This window comes from Aegilops tauschii, chromosome 6 (genome assembly GCF_002575655.3).
Source record: "Aegilops tauschii subsp. strangulata cultivar AL8/78 chromosome 6, Aet v6.0, whole genome shotgun sequence".
Lineage (NCBI taxonomy): Eukaryota > Viridiplantae > Streptophyta > Magnoliopsida > Poales > Poaceae > Aegilops > Aegilops tauschii.
In genome coordinates, this window is record NC_053040.3 from 24,044,603 (window position 1) to 24,053,032 (window position 8,430).

Sequence of the window (8,430 nt, forward strand, 5' to 3'; positions counted from 1 at the left end):
CGGCCATGCCCGCTCGCCACCGCACGCCCCGTCGGCTGCCCGACACCCGCGCGACCCTGCCCGCTCGCCCGACCGCACGCCCCGTTGGCTGCCCGACACCCGCGCGACCCCGCCCGCTCGCCCGGCCGCTCGGTCCTACCGCCCGCTGTCAGAGGCAGTCGCCCTCGCCCGCTGCCGGAGACCCCGGCCCACGGCCGCCGCCCCTCGTCCGCTGCGGGATACTCGCGAGCGCGCCGCCCGCTCGCCTCGTCCACTGCGTCACCGGGCGACATCCCTCGGCAGCGCCCCGCCCCCCGTGCTGCCCACCGCGAACCCCGGCCAGTGCGCCCTCCCTTGGCGGCGCCTACGTTTGGGTGAAGTCGAGCCAGCGGGCGTCCCCTGGCTCCCCTCCCTCGGGCGGCCATGGAGGAGCCATGCACTGCTAATGTAGTATCTCTTGTTTTTGATAATTTCGCATAATGTAGTTCACGACTACAATGTTTCTTACTTTGATATTATTGTGAAGATGTCGGATGATGAAGACGATGGGTGATCGTGATGGTGACACCCAGAGCTAGAAGGCCACGAGGAGTTCAATATGAGATGTTAGTATTCACATCTGCTCTACATAATTCTACAACTGTATGTGTATGAGTACTAATCAAACCAAAAACTACCAACATTTATTTTAATTGTGAAGCAACAATGGTATGAAGAATATCTGCTATTGCCGGCGTGTTGTCTTTGTAGCAGCTCATTGAGAAGTTAGGCTTTAATAATGTGACTGATAAGCCAGTTGCACTTAAAATGATGAGAGATGTATGTGAATCTGTTCTTGAATCCTCCGAAAGGAAGCAAAGCTAGCACATAGTGGTGGTGATATCTTGACGAGTTACAGAGCGGCCTTGCGGAGGCAGCTTGGGAAGGTTAACAAGGGATTGCATTGGAATTATTTCTGATTAAGTATTAGCTCTGGATTACCACTGTTGTTGGTGTTAGTCCAGCTGTACTGGTGCCATAACTACACTATCTGGGTTGGCACTTCAGTTGAATTCTGGATTTATTCTTTTGGTCTGGTTCTCCCCTTATGATTATCTTCTACTGTATGACTTGGTATATCATACTTCAAAACATGTTGGGCCTATTTTTTTGCGATACTCAGTGAGGAACATGTGCAGGTGTGGGACTTGATAAAGCTAGGAGATTATCTTAGTGCAAGGGATGATGTCGATCCCTCTAGGATAGGGATTGCTGGTGAATCGCTCGGAGGTATTATAGATCATGATTGCATCATGATACTGAATTAATACATAGACTTCACTTTTAGAAAACTTATCCTTTTTATTTGGAGCTGAATACAGGAATGCATGCATTGTTTGCTGCTTTTTGTGGATACACGGTACAGTGTTGTTGTTCCAATAATTGGTGTTCAGGTACACACAACAATAATTTTATCGATATGGGTGCACATAGTTTTGTGATTTGTCCCATGTAAGTAAATCAATGCTCTTTGTGGTGGCTACAGGGATTTCAATGGGCAATAGATAATGACATGTGGCAAGCTAGAGTTGATAGCATTAAGCCTTTATTTTAAGGTTAGATGCCATGCATCCTCTAAGATTGGGCACACACCATTGAAAAATATAGATCACAGCTGATATATATTGTATCAGTTCAGAACATTTACATGTAAGTATCTATGTCATTTTGTCTTTCCTGTAGAAGCAAGAATTTATTCAGGGAAGAGTGAAATAGATGCAGAGGTTGTGAAAAAGGTGACTATTTGATTTATTTGACATTTATTTCTGATTGTTCCATTGTAAATGTTTCACGATCGTGTATTGACATATTTTTATCAGGTTTGGGACAAGATAGCACCTGCTATGGCTTCACAGTTTGATGCTCCCTACTCAGTTCCTCCGATTGCACCACGTCCGCTCCTCCTAAATGGTAAAACCTATCATATTTCTTATTGAGTGCTTCTGCTTCGTCCAATAGTTATTGCATGACCCAACATATTCAAAAGTCTCTCACTTTTATGAGTTCAATGAGCACTTGTCAGGGCTGGGCTTCCAGTCTTCAGTATATATTTTTGTCTTATGATTTTATGGTTGAGCCAGAACTGTTGTTAACCCTTCGTTAAAAAATTAATGTTAATTTGAGCATTTTTCTTGCTGCTGGAGCTTCATTTATCGATTACCATGCAGGTGCTGACGACCCTCGGTGCCCAGTCCTTGGTCTACAAGATCCTGCCTCAAAAGCTGCTGAGGCTTATGCAGAAGCTGGTTCTGCGGATAAGTTCAAGGTAACATTCAATCTGCTCCCTCCGATCCAAATTAATTGACGCTCCTCTAGTACAACTTTATCTTTTGACATGCAATATGTTTACTTTTCACCATGAGGTGTGGTTCTATGTTTGCCTAGACTTTTTTTGCATGAATCCAAAGCAATTGACAGTGGTTACTGCACCTATAATTGTTCTTTTCGTAACATAACTGAAACTATAGATTGCGCCACAACTTAAATCAATAGTGGAAGATTTTAGTACATGTACTTGTGCTTATGCTTTAGACATTTACACTTGTAAAATTGTTATGATCCCTCAGTTACATGCTTGCTGACATAGCATTACTCCAGTTAGTCTGGCGACAGTTCTTTTTAACAGTGGGGCTGGAATAATTGTATGGCGTATGTTATGTTGGACTCATTAACTAGAGCTATAATTTTTTTGATTTCTTGATTGCAGGATCCAAAGAACTAGCTCGACTGGACTCTAGATCACGGTCAATTTAGTCTTGGCACTTAATTAGGATGGCTAAATTACATTTGAGTTTCATTTGACGGATATTTTCTATGAGAATTATGAATTTTATGAATCTACATATTATACGTATGGTTTTGAATATTGTAATTGAATGCATGTATTTTTTTTTAGGTTGCAATAGGTTATTGCCCAACCCATTTTTGGTTGCCACATGTTAGCACCACGAAGATTTAAATTGTCGCAACAGTTTCTCGCTACAAACATTTTCACCCGTTGTGATACCTATTTATCACCGCCAAAACTAGTATGTTGCAATTTCCTATTACGACGACTGGAATATTTGTTGCCATAACTTAATGCCACAAGTGTAGCGGTTCGTGGCAAAATACCTAATGCCACGAAAGCAAGGATTGTTGCCATAGTTTATTGCCATAATTTAATATTGCCATGGAACAGTATACACCACGAAACGAGAGTCGTTGGCATAGGTTGTTGCCACAAATGTTTATCGCCACGAGCTATCAGTCGCCATGATTCGTTACATGTTGCATTAAAGCTATCTCCACAAAGCAAATTGTGGCATCAGATGAGTGTTGCCACGAGAAAACATGTGGCGACTTCCCACATGGTTGTTGCAATAGCACACTTTATTGCCACAATTGCTTTTTTGTGGCAATAACCTATTACCATGCGTCCAGTCGCAACAGCTGCCAACGAATGTTGTTTCGTGGCAATCGGTATTTATCGCTACAAATTGACATGTATTGCGACGAATAATTTTGTTGCAATAGACCCGAATCCTTGTAGCTTTGCGACCTGCGAGGCGAGTTACAACCGGCGGCGACAACGATGATGTTTTTGTTTTTGCTACAACCATATACTATAGAAGCTACAACCATGTCCTGTAGAAGCTACAACCATGACGAGATGAAATCGTTCGCGAAAGCTGGACCGGCAACGAGCGGTGATTACTGCGATCAGCGGTGAGGCGAGAGAGAAGGGGGCCACTGCCGTGTCTCGCCGGTGCGCGCGCACGCGGTGTCCGGGGAGAGACACCCTGCATCAAGGGATTATTGAGAGGCAGGAGGAGGGGATATTTTTCTGCTCGCGTTGACCAGATAGACCGAAGCGGGAGGAAGGAGACGTCCGCGTCAAGGGAATCAGATGGTTCAGAGCGAACGCATCTGACGGCTAGGTGCGGACCGACCGAAAGTTTGGGCCGGTCCGCCGGCGCCTAGTACTGGCCTATACAGAATCTCATTCCTATATATCATCAAATGTTTCGCACCACCGTTCACACATACACATGTATATATATACAATTTGGTATATATAATTATTCAAATATATACTGTCGGTATCATCTAAATAGTGCGTGCATGCGCGGTATTTCTTGTTTGTCTGTTTTGAAAGGTTACTGAGAGCAGGTCAATCATTGATGGTCACGAACAACAACGCCTTTAGGTCAAATTCTTCCTGTTTGTGCTCATCCCACGCACGTACACATTTTCCATTCCACGACTGTAAGAGGTCTTCAACTAATGGCCTTAGGTACACATCAATGTCGTTGCCGGGTTGCTTAGGGCCTTGGATGAGCACTAGCATCATAATGAACTTCCGCTTCATGGACAACCAAGGAGAAAGGTTATACATACATAGAGTCACAGGTCAGGTGAAGGAAATATGCCCTAGAGGCAATAATAAAGTTATTATTTATTTCCTTATATCATGATAAATGTTTATTATTCATGCTAGAATTGTATTAACCGGAAACTTGATACATGTGTGAATACATAGACAAACAGAGTGTCACTAGTATGCCTCTACTTGACTAGCTCGTTGAATCAAAGATGGTTAAGTTTCCTAGCCATAGACATGAGTTGTCATTTGATTAACGGGATCACATCATTAGAGAATGATGTGATTGACTTGACACATTCCGTTAGCTTAGCACTTGATCGTTTAGTATGTTGCTATTGCTTTCTTCATGACTTATACATGTTCCTATGACTATGAGATTATGCAACTCCCGTTTACCGGAGGAACACTTTGTGTGCTACCAAACGTCACAACGTAAATGGGTGATTATAAACGTGCTCTACAGGTGTCTCCGAAGGTACTTGTTGAATTGGCGTATATTGAGATTAGGATTTGTCACTCCGATTGTCGGAGAGGTATCTCTGGGCCCACTCGGTAATACACATCACTATAAGCCTTGCAAGCATTTGTAACTAATGAGTTAGTTGCGGGATGATGTATTACGGAACGAGTAAAGAGACTTGCCGGTAACGAGATTGAACTAGGTATTGAGATACCGACGATCGAATCTCGGGCAAGTAACATACCGATGACAAAGGAAACAACGTATGTTGTTATGCGGTTTGACCGATAAAGATCTTCGTAGAGTATGTGGGAGCCAATATGAGCATCCAGATTCCGCTATTGGTTATTGACCGGAAACGTGTCTTGGTCATGTCTACATAGTTCTCGAACCCGTAGGGTCCGCATGCCTAAAGTTCTGTGACGATCGGTATTATGAGTTTATGTGATTTGATGTACCGAAGGTAGTTCGGAGTCCTGGATGAGATCGGGGACATGACGAGGAGTCTGGAAATGGTCGAGACGTAAAGATCGATATATTGGACGACTATATTCGGACATTAGAAAGGTTCCGAGTGATTCGGGTATTTTTCGGGGTACCGGGGAGTTACGGGAATACGCGGAAGAAGTAATGGGCCTCATGGGTCAAGTGGTGGAAGAGAGGAGGCAGGGCGCGCGGCCCCCCTAGCCCAAACCGAATTGTACTAGGGGGCCGCCCCCCCTCCCCTTTCCTCCTTTTCCTCCCTCTCCTTCCTTCTCTCTCTCCTCCTTCCTTTCCTCCTCCTAGTAGGAGTAGGAAAGGGGAGTCCTACTCCTACTAGGAGGAGGAGGACTCCTCCTGGCGCGCCCTACAGGGGCCGGCCGGCCTCCCCCCTTGCTCCTTTATATACGGGGGCAGGGGGCACCCTAGAACACACAAGTTGATCTGTTGATCTCTCCCAGTCGTGTGCGGTGCCCCCCTACACCATATTCCACCTCAGTCATATCATAGCAGTGCTTAGGAGAAGCCCTGCGTCGGTAGCAACATCATCACCGTCATCACGCCGTCGTGCTGACCGAACTCTCCCGTGAAGCTCTGCTGGATCGGAGCTCGCGGGACGTCATCGAGCTGAACGTGTGCTGAACTCGGAGGTACCGTACGTTCGGTACTTGGATCGGTCAGATCTTGAAGACGTACGACTACATCAATCGCGTTGTGCTAACGCTTCCGCTGTCGGTCTACGAGGGTACGTGGACAACACTCTCCCCTCACGTTGCTATGCATCACCATGATCTTGCGTGTGCATAGGATTTTTTTTGAAATTACTACGTTCCCCAACAGTGGCATCCGAGCCAGGTTTTATGCGTAGATGTTATATGCACGAGTAGAACACAAGTGAGTTGTGGGAGATACAAGTCATACTACTTACCAGCATGTCATACTTTGGTTCGGCGGTATTGTTGGATGAAGCGGCCTGGATCGACATTACGCATATGGTTACGCGAGACAGGTTCTACCGACGTGCTTTCCACATAGGTGGCTGGCGGGTGTCAGTTTGTTCAACTTTAGTTGAACCGAGTGTGGCTACGCCCGGTCCTTGAGAAGGTTAAAACAACACTAACTTGACGAACTATCGTTGTGGTTTTGATGCGTAGGTAAGAACGGTTCTTGCTCAGCCCGTAGCAGCCACGTAAAACTTGCAACAACAAAGTAGAGGTCGTCTAACTTGTTTTTGCAGGGCATGTTGTGATGTGATATGGTCAAGGCATGATGCTATATTTTATTGTATGAGATGATCATGTTTTGTAACCGAGTTATCGGCAACTGGCAGGAGCCATATGGTTGTCGCTTTATTGTATGCAATGAATTCGCCCTGTAATTGCTTTACTTTATCACTAAGCGGTAGCGATAGTCGTAGAAGCAATAGTTGGCGAGACGACAATGATGCTATGATGGAGATCAAGGTGTCGCGCCGTTGACGATGGTGATCATCACGGTGCTTCGAACATTTTCAGTTACTGTAGTTCACTGAATATGTTCAGATACTAGAGTTAACTGAACATTTCCAGTTACTGTAGTCAACTGAATATGTTCAGTTACTGTAGTTAACTGGATATCTTCAGTTACTGTAGTTAACTGAAAGGTTCAGTCCACTTCACCTTAAGTTGCTGTAGCTTATTAAATTTGATGCATCTTATTAATTGAACTATTTTATTTCAACAGAAAATTTAGTTATCTGTATATTGTTTCTCAACTGATGCATATTTTTTTTGGATGCAGTGTGTGCTGTAACAAATGGAGAAAGGGTTAATAGTCCTTTTTTTATACTGGAACTTGAGCATGGTGGAATTTTTTGTGGCCCAATCAGTAACCTGGAGTACTGGAACCCTTCTGTTGAGGCGCTAGACTATGTTGACTCTGGCACTTTCTCCTATGCATTCTTTGAACAACACTTGCTTTGGTTGGGATATCCTGTGAGTGAGCACATCATTTACTGGTGCAAACCAAATAAACCAATCTCAGATGGTTTGATCAGAATTAGTAGTGATGAGGATGTGCATCATATGATCAGAGCTAGTGCTGAGCATAAGATGCTTGTAGTCATGGTTGACCATACAAATTTCATCAGTAACTTCTGGTCTGACTTGGTGTGCAGATTGCCCCTGTCTTTGATAACAGCAACATCAAGTTTTGCAGCAGCAAGTGCATCCTCTTCCCATAGCCTAATTTCAGTCTTTGTGGAAGATCCCTTGTCAGAGATTGTAGCAACTGGAACAGACCAACAGAGTTTGCTGATTGAGGGTGCTGAGCACAACATGCTAACTGAAGATGGACAAACAGTTATTGAAGATGTAGTTGTTTTAGATTCTGATTTCAGTGACAGTGACTATGACATAGATGATGGTGATGATGATCTTTATGTTGACATGATTGACTTTGATGTTGATGAAGAAGCTGAGCAGGAGGAGGAGGAAGATGTGGAGCCTGACTATTTGCTTGAGGATGAAGATCTGAAACTATCAACTGAGCAAGCAGATGAACTTAGGTACAAGTTTAAAGATTTCAATGCAAAGGTGGACATGATTTCCCCTGTGTTTAAAGTAGGGATGGTATTTGCTGATGTGGTTGAGCTAAGACATGCACTGACTGCATATTCAGTTAGAAACAGAGTGCAGATCAAAAAGACAAAAAATGACAAGAGGAGACTTGAGGCAGTTTGTGAAAATGGTTGCCCATTGAAAGGATCGATATAGTTGACTAGAGGGGGGTGAATACCAATTTAAACTTTGCATCAAGGTAGGTCGTCTAGATATGCAACTAGGTGAGCAACCTATATGATGCAACAACAACAATAAGCACGCAAGCAAGCAAGGGAAACAACACAATATAAGCTTGTACAAGTAAAGGTACGAGATAACCAAGAGTGGAGCCGGTGAAGACGAGGATGTGTTACCGAAGTTCCTTCCTTTGAGGGGAAGTGCGTCTCCGTTGGAGCGGTGTGGAGGCACAATGCTCCCCAAGAAGCCACTAGGGCCACCGTATTCTCCTCACGCCCTCACACAATGTGAGATGTCGTGATTCCACTATTGGTGCCCTTGGAGCCGGC

General features: G+C 44.5%; 1 pseudogene; it reads left to right on the forward strand.

The window, feature by feature from the left end:
* The first annotated feature begins 402 nt into the window (after positions 1-402).
* Positions 403-2,955, forward strand: LOC120966763 (uncharacterized; annotated as a pseudogene).
* Positions 2,956-8,430: the final 5,475 nt, after the last annotated feature.